Below are 22,533 nucleotides of genomic sequence, written 5' to 3' on the forward strand. Positions count from 1 at the left end.
GATAATCACAATAATAATACTAATAATAATAATAATAATAATAATAATAATAATAATAATAATAATAATAATAATAATAATAATAATAATAATAATAATAATAATAATAATAATAATAATAATACTAATAATAATAATAATAATAATAATAATAATAATAATAATAATAACGTGTTTTAGTTTGGTTTTCACACCGGGGAGTCCGTTTGAGTTGAGTTACTTACTTTATTTAGAAGCACCACCACGCCAACGTATAGTTTCCGTTATGAGAAGGAGAAGAAGCCCAACCGTCTGGTTTGTCGTCGACGTGCTGCGGAGGAGGAGGTCCCCACCGGTCCCAGAAAACGGAGAACCGTGAGTCAAACTATAACGTTATGTTTGTTTGATTGATTGATTGATTGATTGAACATTTTATTAACAGATTGCAGAATGGGTACAATACAGTACAGCTCAATACACACAATTGTTAAGGGGATGCAGACCAGAGAAAGACTTTCGTCTTGTTTACATCAGGGTCCCCCATTTTCAATTCATCACATAATGACATACACGACATACAGATAGACAGTTACATCTGATACATTTATGACATACCAGATCTACAAATACAATACTGTTTTGACAAAAATAGTATAAAAAAAGATTTGAGGGGGAAGAAACTGTACATTGGAGAGAGAGAGAGAAAGAGAGAGAGAAGCCCCCCTGTCAAACTGTTGTCACTCTCCCCCCGTTTCCCCCCCAACCAAGTGCTTAGAGAGACAGAAACACGTTGAATTGTATAGAAAACCGACTACGGGGGGAACCACACTGTTCAGGATTGTTTTCCCACCCCCAAAAAAACTATTTTTATATTCTAATAAATGTCGAATCGCAAATTTTACGAATGGTTGTGTTGTGTGTGTGTGGCGGGGGGAGATGCAATTTAAAGGGCTACACACGCGTGTCCAACCGTTTGATGCTGAGAAAAAAAGTTTTCTACCAAAAATAAAACATTTATTTAAGCACCTTTTCTACTTGTTTTCACCAAGTCTTTGGCGGGTTGGTTTGCTCGGACTGACAACAAGAGTAGAGAGTTCCTGTAACAACAAGTCGGGTTGGTCCAGACTAGACCACCACAGGGTCGCCCAGCCTCATCGATAATAATAACGTTATAATGACCGCTTAATAACCCTTTCACTGCCACACTACAGAAGGTTAACCCTTTACGTAGTGTGATAGTAAAGGGCTAACCTTCTGTAGTGTGGCAGTGAAAGGGTTAACCTGCTGTTGTGTCGCAGTGAAAGGGTTAACCTGTGTACTATTGTCGCAGTGAAAGGGTTAACCTGCTGTAGTTTGGCAGTGAAAGGGTTAACCTGCTGTAGTGTGGCAGTGAAAGGGTTAACCGGCTGTCGTGTGTCGCAGTGAAAGGGTTAACCTTCTGTGTGTTGTCACAGTGAAAGGGTTAACCGTTTGGTAGTGTGGCAGTGAAACGGTTAACCGGCTATTGTGTGGTAGTGAAAGGGTTAACATTCTGTGTGTTGTCACAGTGAAAGAGTTAACCTGCTGTTGTGTCACAGTGAAAGGGTTAACCTGCTGTTGTGTGGCAGTGAAAGGGTTAACCTGCTGTTGTGTGGCAGTGAAAGGGTTAACCTGCTGTAGTGTGGCAGTGAAAGGGTTAACTGGCTGTTTGTGTGGCAGTGAAAGGCTTAACCTTCTGTGTGTTGTCACAGTGAAAGGGTTAACCTGCTGTTGTGTGGCAGTGAAAGGGTAAACAGGAACGCGGGATGAGAGATAAACCTTAGCAGTGGTGCTGCTGCCAGTGAGCACCATGTGGCTGTAAGGTTTTGATATACAGCCTGCCTAAACCCTACCTGAAATGTGGATTTCAGTGTAGGTGGTTATTGCTGTAATTTTGCTCTTGTTTTGTGTGCTCTTGTGCTCTTGTTTCTTGTGCTCTTGTTTCTTGTGCTCTTGTTTCGTGTGCTCGCATGCTCTTGTTTCTTTTTTTTATCCTCTTTTTCTCCGCCTGATTTTCGATGCTTTTCCTCCCATCCCAATTTAGTCGTTATGCCAATTCCCCCCTCCCCTACCTGGTCGTTGTGCGCATGTTCCCCCTACTGGTCGGTACAAGGGAACCCTGAAGTCCACCACATGCTTCCTCCGACACATGCGGAGACAGCCAGCGGCTCTCTTTTCACCTGGCAGCGAGGACTCTCATTGGTGAAGTGTAACGTGTGGGAGGTCACGCTGCCTTCACCACTTCCTGCCTTTCGCTGAGCAGGCGCCCAGACCTGACCTGTAGGTGTCGCTGTCCACAACACCAGATTACCACCCACGACTTCCCTCCCGCTAACTCAGCCAAACGAGTTAGTATGACGATCGGCCCAAGCCGCAGGCAATGCTGACTCCGGGAGTCGAGACCGCAGCCTCTTGCATTGGTGACGAGCGCAATCTCCGCTACGCCACCCGACCGCCCAACGTGCTCTTGTTTCTTGTGCTCTTGTTTCTTGTGCTCTTGTTTTGTGTGCTCGCATGCTCTTGTTTCTTGTGCTCTTGTTTTGTGTGCTCGCTAGGGGTGTAACGGTACGTGTATTCGTCCCGCGAATTTACGGTACGGCCGTCACGGTGCGGTACATCCAGCCATACGCCGAATACCTCTCAGATGACAAGCAGACAGAATTAACAACAGCGCGCACTGACATCTGCACTCGGCTCTCCCCTCCTCCTCTCCAATTTTGCAGTTTTCTTTAGTTTTCTTGTTTGCCCAATAATGTTAACCAAAAGACACACACGCGCGCGCGAACACACACGTCAACCTTTTCCGGCGGACCGCGGAGTCTCACAGCTGATCGGAGAAAAAATAAAAGCACAACATACCACCAGATCATCGGAGCTCCTCTCCAGTTGCTGCTGCCTGCTACTGTTTAAATCCAAAACATTGATAATCCTCTGCCATTGTTGTGTAACATGTCATCTGTTCTCTAGTATTCTTCAGTCTCGGCTTCACGTGAAGTTGAAACTGAAACTAAGTTGTTGTTAAAGGTGCAGTAGGCATCGCTCGCCACGAATGCGGAGACGCTGGGATCGCCTGTTCGATCCCAGCGCTCCACATTGCTTTCAGTTTAGCTGGTCGTCCGTACTAATACACATTGGCCGTATTAGGGGGTGGGAAACTGATGGGTGGGGATCGGGCGTTGTGGACAGCGACTCCTACAGGTCGGTTGGTGCGCCTGCGCAGTAGAATCAGGAAGTGTTGGGGGCAGCGTGAGCCTCCCACGCGTTACTCCTCGCCACTGAGAGATCGAGCTGCGCAGGTGAAAAGATGCGACTGCTGTTACCTCAAGTACCGGAGGGGACTTGTGCTATGTATGACTTAGTCCACATTGCAGCCGGCTTGTGGGAGGCAAGAAACAGCGTTCGTGACAGGGGAGGGTTGAATTGGATGATACGAAAATTGGGATGGGAGAAAATATAGAAAAAATGGGAGAAAAAGTGGATAAAAAAAAAAAAAATGCAGTAGGCAATTAATTTACTCTGTGGATGCCTGAACACAGAATTATACCAGTATCACTGACTACTACGGCAAGCCTATAGAATATTATTATATTTAATAATAATAATTATAATAATTATTATAAATATATAATAATAATTATAAATAAGTTTTTCCTGTTGTACCGAAATCGTACCGAACAGTGACCGCAATACCGAGGTACGTACCGAACCGTGGCTTCTGTGTACCGTTACACCCCAAGTGCTCGCATGCTCTTGTTTCTTGTGCCCTTGTTTTGTGTGCTCGCGTGCTCTTGTTTCTTGTGCCCTTGTTTTGTGTGCTCTTGTTTCTTGTGCTCTTGTTTTGTGTGCTCGCATGCTCTTGTTTCTTGTGCTCTTGTTTTGTGTGCTCTTGTTTTGTGTGCTCGCGTGCTCTTGTTTTGTGTGCTCGCATGCTCTTGTTTCTTGTGCTCTTGTTTTGTGTGCTCGCATGCTCTTGTTTCTTGTGTTCTTGTTTCGTGTGATCGCGTGCTCTTTTTTTGTGTGCTCTTGTTTTGTGTGCTCGCATGCTCTTGTTTTGTGTGCTCGCATGCTCTTGTTTCTTGTGCTCTTGTTTTGTGTGCTCGCATGCTTTTGTTTCTTGTGCTCTTGTTTCGTGTGATCGCGTGCTCTTTTTGTGTGTGCTCGCATGCTCTTGTTTCATGTGATCGCTAGGGATGGGTACCGAATTCGGTACTTTTGAGGTACCGAACCGAAACACGTCGGTACTACCGAGTATCGAATCAAGTGAGAAACCGAAAAAAAAATAAAAAAAATAAATGTTATTCATTTTCTTTTTTTTACTTTATTTTTTTTTTTACTTTTTTTTCTTCTTCATGTCAACGTTCACACGCACAATATATGCTTACCTAGGATTTGACTTGATTCAACAACAAAGCAGTCGGAGCAATGACAAGCCGAAAACTGTCGAAATTGTAGTTATTTGAAGTTTGGATTTTCTTTTTTACGACTGAGGTAGGTAAATTAAATTTCTTGAGACTAAGGGGGCTTTCACACTCAGCCTTTTGTACCGAATCACCGTCCCGGAGCACGGGGGGCAGTGTTCTCACTCACCACTTTTGGGGTGCGAAACGGCGCTGAATCGTTTCACCCCCCGCTGAACGGGACCAGCTGGCAGAGGTGGTCTCGGGGTCGGTCCCGGGAGAACGGGGGGTGTGGCTTTGCGAGCTTGTACCTTTTCACGGGCGTGGCGCCTGGTGCTGACATAACGTCATAAATTTTGTTTGCCATTGCTATGTCTATAACATTGTTCGAATGCATTTATTTCTATTAGACCAGTGGTGCCCAACAAGTCGGCCGTGGTCGACCAGTAGATCGCTCAAAAGCGGACTCTACAACACCATCCATTCGTGATAAAATATAACTTCATATTTATTGGCAATTTGTTCATTTTATATCAACATCCAGAGTCCGCAGTCGTGTTAAGACATTCCCGTTTACATTTTCGGTCGACCAGTAGATCAATGACATTCAATATAATCGATGCAAGTTACTAGTATGTTGCAGTAACGTTAGCGTTAGCCGTTAGCTTAGCGTTATTGTTAACGCTGCAAAACGATCAAAAGCGGACTCTACAACAGAGTTCCATTCGTGAGAAAATGGGGGTGGGTTATATTGACAAGGCTTGACAACAGAGGTTCAAATATAACTTCATATTTATTAGTTATTTGTATCTTTATATCAACATCCATTCTCCAGTCTCCGTGTGAACACTTCCTGTGTTTACATTTCGAGCGTGACATCATCGACTACGGCAAGCTTACAAGCTCAAAACGCAAACCGTAAACAAAACCCAGAGCGCACCCAGAATGAAGTGTGTACACAAACTAGAGGGGGGAGAGGGGGGGGGGGAGAGTTCGGATCAGATCTCGGTACGGGAAGAACGGAACGAAATAGAAACGAATAGAGTGAGTGAGAAAGGGCCCTTAAGTACCGAAAAAAGGTACCGTTGGGTACCGGTATCGATTCACAGGTACCGGTACCGGTACCGGTATCGGTTCAAATGTGAAAGGTACCCATCCCTAGTGATCGCATGCTCTTTTTTTGTGTGCTCGCGTGCTCTTGTTTCGTGCGCTCGCATGCTCTTGTTTCGTGCGCTTGCATGCTCTTGTTTCGTGTGCTCTTGTTTCGTGTGCTCTTGTTTCGTGTGCTCTTGTTTCGTGTGCTCTTGTTTCGTGTGCTTGTGTGCTCTTGTTTCGTGTGCTCTTGTTTCGTGTGCTTGCGTGCTCTTGTTTCGTGCGCTCGCGTGCTCTTGTTTTTCGTGTGCTCTCGTTTCGTGTGCTCTTGTTTCGTGTGCTCTCGTTTCGTGTGCTCTTGTTTCGTGTGCTCTTGTTTCATGTGCTCTTGTTTCGCGTGCTCTTGTTTCGTGTGCTCGTGTGCTCTTGTTTCGTGTGCTTGCATGCTCTTGTTTTGTGTGCTCGCATGCTCTTGTTTCGTGTGCTCGCATGCTCTTGTTTTGTGTGCTCGCATGCTCTTTTTTTGTGTGCTCACGTGCTCTTGTTTCGTGCGCTCGCATGCTCTTGTTTCGTGTGCTCTTGTTTCGTGTGCTCGTGTGCTCTTGTTTCGTGTGCTCTTGTTTCGTGTGCTCGCATGCTCTTGTTTCGTGTGCTCGCATGCTCTTGTTTTGTGTGCTCGCATGCTCTTTTTTTGTGTGCTCACGTGCTCTTGTTTCGTGCGCTCGCATGCTCTTGTTTTGTGTGCTCTTGTTTCGTGTGCTCGTGTGCTCTTGTTTCGTGTGCTCTTGTTTCGTGTGCTCGTGTGCTCTTGTTTCGTGTGCTCGCATGCTCTTGTTTCGTGTGCTCGCATGCTCTTGTTTTGTGTGCTCGCATGCTCTTTTTTTGTGTGCTCATGTGCTCTTGTTTCGTGCGCTCGCATGCTCTTGTTTTGTGTGCTCGCATGCTCTTGTTTCGTGTGCTCGCATGCTCTTGTTTTGTGTGATCGCATGCTCTTTTTTTGTGTGCTCGCGTGCTCTTGTTTCGTGCGCTCGCGTGCTCTTGTTTCGTGTGCTCTTGTTTCGTGTGCTCTTGTTTTGTGTGCTCTTGTTTTGTGTGCTCGCATGCTCTTGTTTCGTGTGCTTGCGTGCTCTTGTTTCGTGTGCTTGCGTGCTCTTGTTTCGTGTGCTCTTGTTTCGTGTGCTCTTGTTTTGTGTGCTCGCATGCTCTTGTTTTGTGTGCTCGCATGCTCTTGTTTCGTGTGCTTGCGTGCTCTTGTTTCGTGTGCTCTTGTTTCGTGTGCTCTTGTTTCGTGTGCTCTTGTTTCGTGTGCTCTTGTTTCGTGCGCTCGCGTGCTCTTGTTTCGTGTGCTCTTGTTTCGTGTGCTCTTGTTTCGTGTGCTCTTGTTTCGTGTGCTCGTGTGCTCTTGTTTCGCGTGCTCTTGTTTCGTGTGCTCGTGTGCTCTTGTTTCGTGTGCTCGCATGCTCTTGTTTTGTGTGCTCGCATGCTCTTGTTTCGTGTGCTCGCATGCTCTTGTTTTGTGTGCTCGCATGCTCTTTTTTTGTGTGCTCACATGCTCTTGTTTCGTGCGCTCGCATGCTCTTGTTTCGTGTGCTCTTGTTTCGTGTGCTCGTGTGCTCTTGTTTCGTGTGCTCTTGTTTCGTGTGCTCGTGTGCTCTTGTTTCGTGTGCTCTTGTTTCGTGTGCTTGTGTGCTCTTGTTTCGTGTGCTCTTGTTTCGTGTGCTCGTGTGCTCTTGTTTCGTGTGCTTGCATGCTCTTGTTTTGTGTGCTCTTGTTTTGTGTGCTTGCATGCTCTTGTTTCGTGTGCTCTTGTTTTGTGCGCTCGCATGCTCTTGTTTCGTGTGCTCTTGTTTCGTGTGCTCGCGTGCTCTTGTTTCGTGCGCTCGCATGCTCTTGTTTCGTGCGCTCGCATGCTCTTGTTTCGTGCGCTCGCGGGCTCTTGTTTCGTGCGCTCGCGTGCATGCGTGTGTGTGTGTTTGCCTCACACACATGGCAGCCACTCGCCTCCCTCATGGTTGTGGTGGGATGGAGAGCAGAGACAAATAGGGAAGCAGCAAACTCTTCTTGCACAATTCACTACTCATTGTTTGTTATGGAGCTGTACATCAAAACAATACTTATATTTCTATATGTGAGTGAGAGAGAGAGAGCATGTTTACATGGATATGTCTAGTATGAGAGAGAGAGTTGATTGATTGATTGATTGATTGAAAACTTTATTAACAGATTGCAGAATGGGTACAATACAGTACAGCGCAATACAAACAACTACTAAGAGGATGAAGACCGGAAAAAGACTTTCGTCTTGTTTACAGAGGGAGTATGATGCACGATATATCGGCCGCCGATATAATATCGGCCGATATGGCAGTTTTTTTTACACATCGGTATTATCGGTCCGATATCAAGATAGGGCCGATATTAAAAAAATATATAATTATTATTATTTATTTTTTAATCTTTTATTTATATATATATTTTTTTACATGTTTTGGCCTTAAATAGTTAAAAAATATCAGTCATTTCTGAAAATAAGTTACAAAAGTAAAAAGAAAATGCGTTTTGGAAAATAGCTCTTTATTTGATTATCATAAAAAAAAACTATACAGCGATATCGGCATTGGTAAATATCGGTATCGGCCAGAACAGCAATATTAATATCGGTTATCGGTATCGGCCACAATTTTCACATCGGTGCATCACTAGATATGTCTAGTATCTGTGTGTGAGAGAGAGGGGGAGAGAGTTTACATGCGTAAATGGTAAATAAATGGTAAATGGTGCATTTCTATAGTGTTTTTATCCAAAGCGCTTTAAATTTGTTCCTCACATTCACCCATTCACTCACACATTCACACACAGATGGCGGAGGTGACCATGTAAGGTGCCAACCTGCTCATCGGAAGCAGTTAGGGGTTAAGTGTCTTGCTCAAGGACACTTCGACACGCTGCCCGGGAGGAGTGGGAATCAAACCGGGAACCTTCTGATTACCAGATGGCCGCTCTACCTCCTGAGCCACTGTTGGCCCCACTGTCGAGAGAACATGCGTCCACTATGCACATGTCTACTATTTGTGTGTGTGTACACAAGATTTTGAGCATAAGTGTGTGTATGTGTGTACACATGCAAAACATTTGCTCCTAAATACTTTTTCTGGTTCAGTATTGTCGAGTCTTAGCGCACATTTACACATATAACGTAGGAGCGCATATGCGCACATTGCGGCGATTATTAAGAGTACCGACTACGTACTGGTCACGGGAGGCTTCAATAACGTTTGGATGATAATCCATTTTGTGGATACATTTGTTGAAACAACATCTTTGTTGGCCGACGGCAAGCTAAAGGACTGCGAGCTGCATAGCTTAATTAACGTGCATAACATACCTGTGTAACGTTAAGTAACTTGTGTCCCGCTGGGAAAGTTCAGCATCACTGCATACACTTGGTTTAATCCAAACGTCCGTTCGGAAACGTTGTATTATGAAATAAGACGGGTGAGTGCGAGTCACTCAACTCTCTCTTTTTTGCATGTGATTCATTTCCTGATATGACGGTGACCCCTCCCCATCTCACTAGACTGTGTTGTTGTTGTGTCTGTGTTCACGCTTGACTTTCGAATGATTGTAAACACAACATAGTACTGTCAGATATTCTGATATATATATCATATTCTGATATATATATTTTTAGTAGGGCTGTCAGTTTATTGCGTTAATTAGATTAATGAATTACACCGCAAATTATCGCGTTATGAAAATTAACTAAAAATGTATAATTTTTTGTATTTTTTATTTTTTTTATATTTTTTTATCTCATTAATTCCATAAGAACGTAGAATAATAATAATAATAATAATAATAATAATAATAATAATAATAATAATAATAATAATAATAATAATAATAATAATAATAATAATAATAATAATAATAATACATCTATCTTATATAGCGCTTTTCCAGGTGCTCAAAGACGCTTTACATTTGCAGACTTTTTTTTAATATGGTCCATTTGCATGTTTTTGGTATCTGATTCTAGGGACATCTATGGATCTGAGGGAATGTATTCCCAGTGTCAGAAATACTGTGTCTGTTACTAGGCTTGAGTAAATTGTAATGAACCAAATGAGAATATCAATAAATGTTATTTTTTTTATCTTTGACTGTGAATAACACCATGCTAAAATTGACCAGAAAAAAAAACTAAGCAAATGAATAAAGGGAAGATGATTAAACAGAAGGTTTTGTAGATACAGTACTGAATTCTGCCATCCGGACACATGCCATTTGAAATATGATTATAGAATATAGAATATCAGGCCTAAAATGGTTATGCGATAAAAATTTGATTAATTCGATTAATTAATTACAAATCCTGTAATTAATTAGATACATTTTTTAATCGCCTGACAGCACACATTTTTGTGTAAACTAAGGATTTGGATAGTCGACTTTGATTGGCCGAAATTTGCCGATAGTCGACTGGTAGTCGACTACCCCCCCGAATGCAAATAAATCAAAATAAAGTATAGATTTAAATATATATATATATTTTTTGTTATCATTCCATTTGGGCTGTGGGGGGTGCTTAATGTCTGAAGGAGTCAACGGAAGGCTTCTTGTCCTCTGCGAAAGCATGCAATTGGTCCACTGATGGACACATCTTGATATTTGTCTAGTCTAGTGTGTTCATTAGATGGTTGAAATCCTCTTTCAGTGCCTCTGTGCCCGTTTTCTTAGGCAGTTAGCCTTGCTGGTATGTGTGCCATTAGCGCTAGGCACGCTTCTAGGCCTCTTTGCTTTTGGAAAGAATAAATTAAAAAAAGATAGACTTTGCATTAGACTAAGAGGTTGGCAGTCGACTACGGCTCCTTTCGATCGATTAGTCGAGTAATCGGGGTCAGCCCTAGTGTGTACACGTGATTTTGAGCATACGTGTGTGTGTGTGTGTGTGTGTGTGTGTGTGTGTGTGTGTGTGTGTGTGTGTGTGTGTGTGTGTGTGGTAGTAGTGGGTTGGGAGAGGGAGCATGTTTTTTTCTGCATGAACTCCGGCTTAGTCATTCCGAGGTAAATCACAGACTAGACTGTTCTTCAAAGCCTCCTCCTCCTCCTCCTCCTCCTCCTCCTCCTCCTCCTCCTCCTCCTCCTCTTCCTCCTCTGTGATGAAAGGCTAGAGCAGCAGGGCACCAAACACAAACCCTTTGTCTCATCTTTATATTTTTAACCCCTCAGTGGCCCCAGGGTTCCGTCCATCGAGCTGGTAAGAGTTCCGTTCTGTTCCCAGTAGCTCCTATGTCACGCGGCCACACGGTTCTGTTCTGTTCTGTTCCCAGTAGCTCCTGTGTCACGCGGCCACACGGTTCTGTTCTGTTCTGACCCAGTAGCTCCTGTGTCACGCGGCCACACGGTTCTGTTCTGTTCTGTTCCCAGTAGCTCCTGTGTCACGCGGCCACACGGTTCTGTTCTGTTCTGACCCAGTAGCTTCTGCGTCACGCGGCCGTACGGTTCTGTTCTGTTCTGACCCAGTAGCTTCTGCGTCACAAGGACGTACGGTTCTGTTCTGTTCTGACCCAGTAGCTTCTGCGTCACGAGGACGTACGGTTCTGTTCTGTTCTGACCCAGTAGCTTCTGCGTCACGAGGACGTACGGTTCTGTTCTGTTCTGACCCAGTAGCTTCTGCGTCACGCGGACGTTCTGTTCTGTTCTGACCCAGTAGCTTCTGCGTCACACAGACGTTCTGTTCTGTTCTGACCCAGTAGCTTCGGCGTCACGAGGACGTACGGTTCTGTTCTGTTCTGACCCAGTAGCTTCTGCGTCACGAGGACGTACGGTTCTGTTCTGTTCTGACCCAGTAGCTTCTGCGTCACGAGGACGTACTGTTCTGTTCTGACCCAGTAGCTTCTGCTTCACGAGGACGTACGGTTCTGTTCTGTTCTGACCCAGTAGCTCCTGCGTCACGCGGCCGTACGGTTCTGTTCTGTTCTGACCCAGTAGCTTCTGCGTCATGCGGACGTACGGTTCTGTTCTGTTCTGAGCCAGTAGCTTCTGCGTCACGAGGACGTACGGTTCTGTTCTGTTCTGACCCAGTAGCTTCTGCGTCATGCGGACGTACGGTTCTGTTCTGTTCTGAGCCAGTAGCTTCTGCGTCACGAGGACGTACGGTTCTGTTCTGTTCTGACCCAGTAGCTTCTGCGTCACGCGGACGTTCTGTTCTGTTCTGACCCAGTAGCTTCTGCGTCACGCGGACGTTCTGTTCTGTTCTGACCCAGTAGCTTCTGCGTCACGCGGACGTTCTGTTCTGTTCTGACCCAGTAGCTTCTGCTTCACGAGGACGTACGGTTCTGTTCTGTTCTGACCCAGTAGCTTCTGCGTCGCGCGGACGTACGGTTCCCACATGCCGGGCAGCCCCGGCGCAACCGCAGCCGTCTTGTTTGGTTGACTGGTTAAATGCCTTGCTCAAGGGCACTTTCCAAGGGGCGTCGAGTTAGGGGAGAGTCCATCCACTCCCCACGACCAGATTTTCCCTGCCGGTCGGGAATCAAACCTGCGACGATCACCTGTCCTGTGTGATTAAACGAAGAAGGGCGACTAGGCCTAAGCGACCGCCAGGGCCTTAGTTTAATAATAATTTTAATTAATCGTTTAGTTTAGTCTGTTTTTTTATGCTTTTTTTCAAGCTGAACGAGCCATTTCCTGAACATCATTATTATGGATTATTGGACATGTCTGTCATCCTAATATTCACAAATATGCATTTGCCTTCAATAAGCACTATTTTCGAAGAGGTCCACCTTGAGCAAAACACTTGACCCCTAACTGCTCCCGATAAGCAGGTTGGCACCTTCAACTTCAACTTCAAATTACTTTATTTTCCTTTCGGAACATTTGTGCAGTGGTTGAAAGACAAACATACAGTCACAATACATAGACAACACATTAAACTACAATAAAAAGACCACTATATAAAAAAAAACACCAACTACATTAAAACTACAGTACTTAAAGCATGATATATTAAAAACCATGTGGAGCAGTTCTATATAAATAATAAATAATAGTAGTACAGGTACATAGTATATGTCCATGAGGTGGAAGGGGGAGTCTATTTTAAGTAGTCCAAAGTCCTTGGGGGGGGGGGGGGGGGGGGGGGGGCAGTCCGGCCTCCACCAGACCTTGGTGTTCAGCAGTCTGATGGAGGTTGGCACGAAGCTACCCTTTTGCCCCTTTTGTTCAATGATGAAGCTCTGTATCGACGGCCTGAGGGCATTCGTTTGTAATGGGTGTGGAGGGTGTGTGTTGTCCTCAACTATTTGGGAGGCCTTTTTAACTGTCCGTTTCTTGTGGATGCTGCTGAGGGGCTCCTGGTCCTTCCCAATTATCTTGCCGCTGATCTTAACGACCCTGTCGAGAGGTTTCCGGTTGATGGCACGCATCACTCCAAACCATGATGTGATGTTAAAGGACATTATCGATTCCACAAAGGAGTTGTAGAAAGCCTGCAGGATTGATGGTCGGACCTGAAGCTTCCTCATCTTCCTGAGGAAGAACAGTCGCTGTTGGCACTTAGAGTGGATGTTATCTGTGTTGGTCTTGAAGGTGAGCTTATGGTCGATGGTGGTGCCAAGATATTTATACTCCTCAACGCGCTCTATTTTCTGGCCATTTATCTCCAGAGCTGGGGGAGTTGTGGGGTCACGCCTGAAGTCCACCAGCAGTTCCTTTGTTTTGCTGGGGTTTACAGGGAACAATATAAGTACCCGCCAAGCGCCAATGGCGGGCAGATTTAAGGTTTGGCGAGTAACAATGAGAGGTCTGCCCGCCACCTGGCTGGTAACAAAATAGTTCATATCGATACTCTTATTTTGAAAATCCTGTGGCGGGTCTCATTTCCGCCCCAAGCGCAGCTCCAGCTATAATATCTATGGCTCCGGCAGCTAGCAACGTTCGGTTCATATCGATACTCTTATTTTGAGAGGGGGGGGGGGGGGGCACTCTCCCTTTCTCTGTGTGTGCGTGCGTTTGGAAAGACGATGAAGTCAGGAGTATATTATAGTAAACTGAGGATTACTGAGGATGGACAGATAATGTTGATATTCAAATATAAAAAAATATAAAAATGATAAATGAATTCATGATCATCATGCAACATAAAACAATTGTAGAAACGGTTTGGGAGAGGAAGGGGTTGACAGCCAAACATGGCACTGTAACTAAATAACACAAATACAATAGGCACATTTGTGACTGTTACAAATATAACACGTTTTATACTTGTGCTACAAGATTTTGGCCTGTGCTACAAAACTCTCAACCTCTGTAGCACCAGTGCTATGTGCAAAAAAAGTTAACGTACAGCTTATATACATAACGTACAGCAAGTATACATGTCCTGATGCCTCAGTGTATGGCAGTGTAAAAAGGTTGGTTGCCCTATATATATATGTGTAAATATTATTATTATTAAATGGGTTACAATTACAAATATGTGGAAGTGGAACCATATGGAAGGAGTAAGCCTGCCGCTAAAAAGAAAACCCACCGCGCCTTTCTCAGACGAAAAAGAAAGTTTCGAGAGGAGTGGAAGTTTGAAGACAGACTAGACTACAATATGATGTGGGGGTGGTGAGTTGAAACAGTGTGTGTGTGTCCCGACCCCACTTCTATGTTTCAATAAATTATTTGCATTTAAAACTATTAACGCTGACTCATTCCTTCAGTCCACAAAAAATTATGCTAATATTCCTTATGTTGTTTATGATATTAATTGAAAATAGTATATGAGAGTATTATATAGTAATAATAACACATGGCGATATACTAAAAAGCTATTTATAATTTTTGGCTGGTAAAAAATCTGCCTGGCTGGTAGTTTTTAAAATCTACCAGCCAAATGGCTGGTAAGTCAAAAAGTTAATTTTGTTCCCTGGGTTTAGGTCCAGGAAATTGTTCTTACACCACTCTGCGAACCTTGCATGGTCGCCTCCACCATCAGTGTGTGAATGTGAGGAACAAGAAATAAAAGTGCTTCATAAATGCACCATTTTACCATTTTTTTATTGTTTTAATTCGCAGGACAACGAGGTGGGAAATGCTCTGTTACAGAACAGATGTGTTGATTCTGACTACGTGTAGAATTCTGCACCTTTTAGGGGTTCCCACTCTGTGTCATGTCAGGGACCCCCAGATGATAAGATATATGTTGTTACATTTATTCCATAACTGTCTATACTGCAGGTAGGGAAATAACATTCTCATACTTATATTCACTAACTTCTAGGGGTGGGGAAAATAAATATATACAGCAATATATTGAATATTTTGTGTGCTGAGGTGAACAGACTGAAGACGTTATCTTATTAGATCAGACGGATGATTTATATATATTATCTTATTAGATCAAATGGATGATATATATTATCTTATTAGATCAAACATATTATCTTATTCGATCAAACGGATGATATATATGATCTTATTAGATAAAATGGATGATGTATATATATATTATCTTATTAAATAAAACAGATGATGTATATATATTTTATATATATTATATTATTTTATATTTTAAAACGTTATCTTATTAGATCAAACAGATTATATATTTTCATTGCAGATGTTAAAGGTTTCCATTGGGGACATATTTTGCAGTTGAATAAAGGTAATAAATTGCAATATATACAGTATATTGTATTGTGATTAGTGGTGCACGATATAATATCGGCCGATATGGTAATTTTTTTACACATCGGTATCGTTCCGATATCAAGATAGGGCTGATATTAAAAAAATATTTATATAATATTTCTTTTTATATATATTTTTTTTAATAATTTTTTTTTTTAATTCTTTTACATATTTTGGTCTTAAATAGTTTCAAAATATCAGTAATTTCTGAAAATAAGTAGAAAAAAAACATTTTGGAAAATAGCTCTTTATTTGATTATCATAAAAAAGTATTTTCTATACAGAGATATCGGTAAATATCGGTATCAGCCAGAACAGCAATATTAATATCGGTTATCGGTATCGGCCACAATTTTCACATCGGTGCATCACTAATTGCGATATTACAATATGGTGACTCTAGTATGGTGATAATGTTGTATTGCGCTCTCTGGTGATTCCCACTCCTACTGACCTCTAGTGAAGAAAATATCAATGAAATTAAAACTATTTCCCATTTTAGCTGGGGACCCCCTCGAGGACCCCTGTGGGATCCCACTCTGACAACCACACAGTCTGTTCAGTTAGCTGTGGGGACCCCCTCGAGGACCCCTGTGGGATCCCACTCTGACAACCACACAGTCTGTTCAGTTAGCTGTGGGGACCCCCTCGAGGACCCCTGTGGGATCCCACTCTGACAACCACACAGTCTGTTCAGTTAGCGGAAACAATCTGATGAGCGCAACACTGCCTTGCAACACCAGGTCAGCTGTATTAACCACCGTATGGCTTATTAAACTGGATTCCACCCTAAAGACGTCCTGTGTGATGGACCGTATTAACCTCTTAACAGGCACCCACTTGAACTTGAGGACTGCATACTTTCTTTTTTATTTATAGCACATGCATGAGCCTGGTCTCTTTTGAAAGATAGCATTCTGAAGTTACTAATGCAAAAAAGGATAATCACTTTTAGTGCTAAATGAAATAGAGTAACGGAGGTCTGAACTTGAGTTGAACTTGAACTTGTGTACTCACATTTTTCTGTAGTGGTTGCAAGATTCCATATTCCAATATTCCAGCATAGAGGTATACGCTGGAAAACACTGTGGTTCCATAGCCTGAAGTCTTATGTAGTACAGGTCCAAATTTGATAAAAATCCATTCAGAAATGGGTCTTTGAGAGACGTATAATAAATGTAAATGTTTTTTCTTTTTGATCCACTTTTTCTCCTTATTTTCTATTTTTCTCCCATCCCAATTTCGCTGTTTCCAATTCTCCCCTCCCCTGTCTTGAACGTTGCTTGCATATGCCCCCCACAGGTTGGTCGTAGGGAGGATAGAAGCCTTGCATCACGTGTCCCCTCCGGTACACGAGGAGGCAGCCTGTCACATCTTTTCACCTGCCATTGTGGACTCTCATTGGCGAGGTGTAACGTGTCGGAGGCTCACACTACCCCCGCTATTTCCTGTCTCTGCTGTGCAGGCGCCCTGACCGACCTGTAGGAGTCGCTGTTTACAACGTCCAGATTACCACCCATCGACTTCCACCCGCTGACTCTGCCAATAGACCTGTCGCTAAACCACGCCCCCTTTGAAAACTCGGTCAAGCTAAGCCGACCATGGGTTGACGATGGCCGTAGGTAGCCCCTTTCCTGACTGTGATGCAAGCCTTGAGATTTACCACAGCAGGTAATAGACCTGTTTTTTAAAGATAACACAAATATTTCATCTAGAAGCAGACAGAGGGTTACAATATGCAGTGGAAAAGTACGTTCATGAGATACACATTTACCTTAGACCTCCATGGTGATGCAAGCATTAACTATACAGTAGATAACGTCGCATTACTTACAGTTGATTTGATTGAAGATTACAAGAACTATGACGATAATCCATGATTATTACTATTGCTGATACATTTTTTTTTTATCCACTTTTTCTCCCATTTTCTATATTTTCTCCCATCCCAATTTCGTATCATCCAATTCAACCCTCCCCTGTCACGAACGCTGTTTCTTGCCTCCCACAAGCCGGCTGCAATGTGGACTAAGTCATACATAGCACAAGTCCCCTCCGGTACTTGAGGTAACAGCAGTCGCATCTTTTCACCTGCGCAGCTCGATCTCTCAGTGGCGAGGAGTAACGCGTGGGAGGCTCACGCTGCCCCAGACACTTCCTGATTCTACTGCGCAGGCGCACCAACCGACCTGTAGGAGTCGCTGTCCACAACGCCCGATCCCCACCCATCAGTTTCCCACCCCCTAATACGGCCAATGTGTATTAGTACGGACGACCAGCTAAACTGAAAGCAAATGTGGAGCGCTGGGCTCGAACAGGCAAGCCCAGCATCTCCAGATTTCGTGGCGAGCGCCTTGCCCACTACGCCACGTAGCCGCCCTACTATTGCTGATACATTTAGTTTAAGGCTAGTGGGCCAACGCAGTATACGAGCTAGACCCGACAGTTGTGTCACTACTAGTCACTAGAATGAGGAAAAAAGTGAGAGCTGTCACTTGCCAACAATCCTCATCCATAAAGGGGTGAGACGTCAGAGAATGGTATGCTGCACATTCTAGTGTACATCAGGTCAAATGATTGATTACACTAACTATAAATGTATAGTGATAGAGACCAAAGTAAAAATACCTAATAATAAAATAGACCTAATAATAGGGGGCGACAGTGGCTTGGGAGTAGAGCAGTCGTCTGGTAATCCGGAGGTTCCCGTTTGATTCTCGCTCCTCCCGGGCAGCGTGTCGAAGTGTCCTTGAGCAAGACACTGATGAGCAGGTTGGCACCTTGCATGGTTGCCTCCACCGTCGGTGTGTGAATGTGTGAGTGAATGGGTAAGATGTGAGAAACAAATTGTAAAGCGCTTTGGATAAAAGCGCTATATAAATACAGCCATTTACCACAGTATATGGGTACAGGACATTTTCTTTTTCTTATAACTTTTCTTATAACACTAAGTATAAGTTATATTTAATATAAATATAAATAAATGCATATACAACACATTCTCAAGATAGATCACTCTGATTAGAAAAGAAAACCCACAACTAAAGTGTACATAAATAGCCACTATCTTTAATATATACAATAAATATACATGGATTTACAGTTACACAAATGGATGTACGATATAAACTGGAATAGCGAACAATATCATGTGTTGTTGTGATACATCTATGGTAATTTACCATTATATTCTTGTAGCCAAATGAATGCTGTGACGAGGCTTAAAATTGATTTTGTCCCAACCCCAGACCCATAGTTCACAAATCGAATTAAAATGTTATCGCTGGATGCACATTGTCAATCTCCTGACCCGTTAGTCATAGTCACAACAGTTGCTGTGCTTATTGATGACCCTTGGAAGGAGAAACATGTTGATTTTGGTTACCCTTTCTTCTAGTACCTCCATTATGGATTAATAGCCTGGTCTGTTGACATTTGCAATATCAGCAACTGTTGATGAAGATTAAGTAGTAGATGCCTATAGAATATGTACTGTACTTTTACTTTTGAAACTTAATACAGTACTGTAGTGATTGTAATGGTACATAATTCACCCACGGACCTATTGTTAGGAACATTCTAGAAAATCAGTGCCGCCCGAACATTCTGGAATGTGTGTGATGTCATGGCAGTACATTCTAGAACCTTAGTTCTGCCCGATCATTGTGGAACGTTGGTGATGATGTCATAGTAGAAACTTCTAGAACCTCTAACATTCCTAAGCATTCTTTAGCTTTCTAGTAATGTCCACCTTCCGGGGAGCCTGCTCCACAGGTCGGCACTCCTCATCTGGAGTAAGAGGGGAGGAGAGAGGGGTGATGGATAAGGAGAGAGGGGTGATGGATAAGGGGAGAGGGATGAGGGGGAGAGGCAGTAACATCTCCAGCACACCTCATTCTGTGAAAAAAACACAAAAAGCTGAGTATTAGCTAAGCATAGACAGATAATAATAATAGTTCATTTATGGAGCATCTTTCATACATAAAATGCAGCTCAAAGTGGATTTATTGATTCCTACAAACCGGTTGATACACTCACACTCATCTGTGGCCTTTTGGAATAAACCTAGTGGCTACAGTCAGCGTTAGAGTATGGTCAGGGTTAGCTTATGGTTATGGTTGGGGCTAGGTTATGGTTCTGTATATAACCTTTATTTACCAGGGTAGGTTCTGTGTATAACCTTTATTTACCAGGGTAGGTTCTGTGTATAACCTTTATTTACCAGGGTAGGTTCTGTGTATAACCTTTATTTACCAGGGTGGGTTCTGTTTATAACCTTTATTTACCAGGGTAGGTTCTGTGTATAACCTTTATTTACCAGGGTAGGTTGTGTATAACATTTATTTACCAGGGTAGGTTCTGTGTATAACCTTTATTTACCAGGGTAGGTTCTGTGTATAACCTTTATTTACCAGGGTAGGTTCTGTTTATAACCTTTATTTACCGGGTAGGTTCTGTGTATACCCTTTATTTACAAGGGTAGGTTCATAACCTTTATTTACCAGGGTAGGTTGTGTATAACCTTTATTTACCAGGGTAGGTTCTGTGTATAACCTTTATTTACCAGGGTAGGTTGTGTATAACCTTTATTTACCAGGGTAGGTTCTTCTGTGTATAACCTTTATTTACCAGGGTAGGTTCTGTTTATAACCTTTATTTACCACTAGCTGGCTCTTCTAGTACTAGCCCTGCTATCAATCCAGTCCAGAGTATAAGCTAACGTTATGATGCAGAAAGCTAACCTTATGATGCAGAAATATCTGCGGTATCGTTACATGTTGGCAGCTAACGTTAGCTAGCTGCTAACGTTAGCTAACTGGGCTGGATATACGATAGCTAGTTCACAGTCAAAGTCAAACGTTAGCAAACGAATAGTTTGGTCTACGTTTCTAATACATGCCGTCAAATATTATGTCTTTATGAATTGACCTTAGCTTTGAGCAAACTTTTTTTTTATCCACTTTTTCCTCCCATTTTCTATATTTTCCACTTTTTCCTCCCATCCCAATTTCGTATCATCCAATTCAACCCTCCCCTGTCACGGACGCTGTTTCTTGCCTCCCACAAGCCGGCTGCAATGTGGACTAAGTCATACATAGCACAAGTCCCCTCCGGTCAGTCGCATCTCTTCACCTGCGCAGCTCGATCTCTCAGTGGCGAGGAGTAACGCGTGGGAGGCTCACGCTGCCCCCGACACTTCCTGCAATTCTACTTTAGCTAACTAGGCTGGATATACAATAGCTAGTTCGCAGTCAAAGTCAAACGTTAGCAAACTAATAGTTTGGTCTACGTTTCTAATACATGCCGTCAAATATTATGTCTTTATGAATTGACCTTACCTCTGAGCAAACATAAGTGTCCTTGGTAATGGTCTTCACATTCAGTTGTGTATGTGGTCGACGACACAGTAGAATCCACCGCTTGCACTTCTCTAGTTTTCGTTTGGGCTTCGGAAAAGGTATGAAATATACTCCTCCATCCAGTCTTTCAGGGTACCTGGTGTCCGAATTACAGGTACCCCACGCACAGCGTTTCACCATCGGATATTATGTAGATAATAACATAAAACTGAACTCTTGACAGTGGTTTCGATCAAAGCCGTCTGGTTTGATACAGCCTACAAACCTAGTTGACCGAGGTTTGTGCAGCGAGGATTTTGCTGTGATATGATTGGACAAATTCTATTTTGGGGCGTGGTTTAGCGACAGGTCTATTGAGCCAGTATGACGGCCGGCCCAAGCCGGAGGCAACGCCGACAGCCGGATTTGAACCCGGTGTCTCTTGCGTTGGTGACAAGCGCAATGTCCGCTGCGCCACCCAGCCGCATGTAAATGTATAACCGGCGGGAAAAAAAAGCTCCCCAAAATCCATTTCCTCATGCACCGCCGTCTGATTGACTTCTGGTTTTCGCTTATCAACTTTCACCTAGATCCCTTATTCGCACACCCCCACGTGGGGTATCGTTGGAAAGGTACATTTCATTGGCTACAACGCTGACCAATAATTTTTCGGCAGTTCTGGAGCGTCTGAAGTCCGGGGTGGTCATTTGGCACGTAAAAAGACGCTCGCCTGACATATCGTTATGTAACTCGAGAACCGAGGCACGGATTTGGTCGAGTGAGGTGGCCTTCGAAAGGCAACAAATAGATCTTTCGAACAGTAATTTATATGTTTGGCGAAAAATGCAGCCCGAGACACTAGATGCTCGCAAAGTGCCGTGACTTTCATGCAAAGGGCAAAACGGCACGTATATGTGCCAGTGCACGCTATGAGATTAAACTGGATTTCACCCTGAAGACTTCCTGTCTGATGGAGCGTATAAGACTTCCTGTGTGATGGAGCGTATAAGACTTCCTGTGTGATGAAGCGTATAAGACTTCCTGTGTGATGGAGCGTATAAGTCTTCCTGTGTGATGGAGAGTATAAGACTTCCTGTTAGGGGTGGACGGTATAAACGGTATACGGTATAAACGGTATGAATTTGCTCTACGGTATGGATTTTGACTATACCTTGTAACCGGTAGAGCAGCTCTAAAATAGCAATGACGTCATGTAACCACAGCGCAACTATTTCACTCGCATTTGCCCCTAAAAATAGATAGAATTAGTCATAGATAATAGATATGTGCAAACTGGAAAAAGTTATTTAGGAGGCTTCGCGCAGTGGGCGTGTCAACACGCAATTGTCATTTCATAATAAACACATATCACCGCGGCGCACAGCAAGTTTCAATTTCAGTTCCTGCCATTTTTAACCAGTGGAGAAAGGTAAGAGATTTCCCTATCGTTTTTCTTGTATGAATTATTCTACGTTAATAAAACATACCTGGTGATCAACTACAGTTTGCTGTGATGTGAACATTATGATATGTGTAGTGTTCTGACGGCTGGGCAGCGCGAGCTGGATCCTGGATTTTGCGAGAAGCATATGCAGCTGCAGAGCCGCAGAATCCACCATTACCCACCCATCTGTACCGGCACAGTGCAGTACTCCAATTCAGCCATTGGAAATTCAGCCGTTGGGTGGGGGGCGCTGTGACCGGACCTGAAAGCGCCCCTACTCTGCGGCTCTGCAGTTGCATACTATTGGGATTGTTGGAAGCAGCACAGAGTCTCGACTCGGGACTTATTTTATTTGGAATATAATGACTGTATACGCAAAATTAGCCTAGTTTTAAGTTAAAATATTATAAATCTACATGCCTTGAGGATGTCATTATTTATATAGCCTGCCTATCAGGCAAAAAAAAAAATTCTAACGGAAACACTGATACCGTGATATATACCGTTACCGTCTATGCTTCAAATTATACCGTGATATAAATTTTAGACCATACCGTCCACCCCTACTTCCTGTGTG

General features: G+C 43.2%; 1 protein-coding gene across 1 annotated transcript in view; it reads left to right on the forward strand.

Moving 5' to 3' along the window:
• Positions 1-244: 244 nt before the first annotated feature.
• sh2b3 (SH2B adaptor protein 3) overlaps positions 245-22,533 on the forward strand; it is a 327,691-nt gene continuing 305,402 nt past the window's right edge. Inside the window, exon 1 of the mRNA XM_084323763.1 lies at positions 245-354. The gene's annotated coding sequence lies outside the window, so the exon portion shown is untranslated. The remainder of the gene's footprint in view (positions 355-22,533) is intronic.

Source organism: Notolepis coatsorum, assembly GCF_963971535.1.
Source record: "Notolepis coatsorum genome assembly, chromosome: 10".
Taxonomy (NCBI): Eukaryota; Metazoa; Chordata; class Actinopteri; order Aulopiformes; family Paralepididae; genus Notolepis; species Notolepis coatsorum.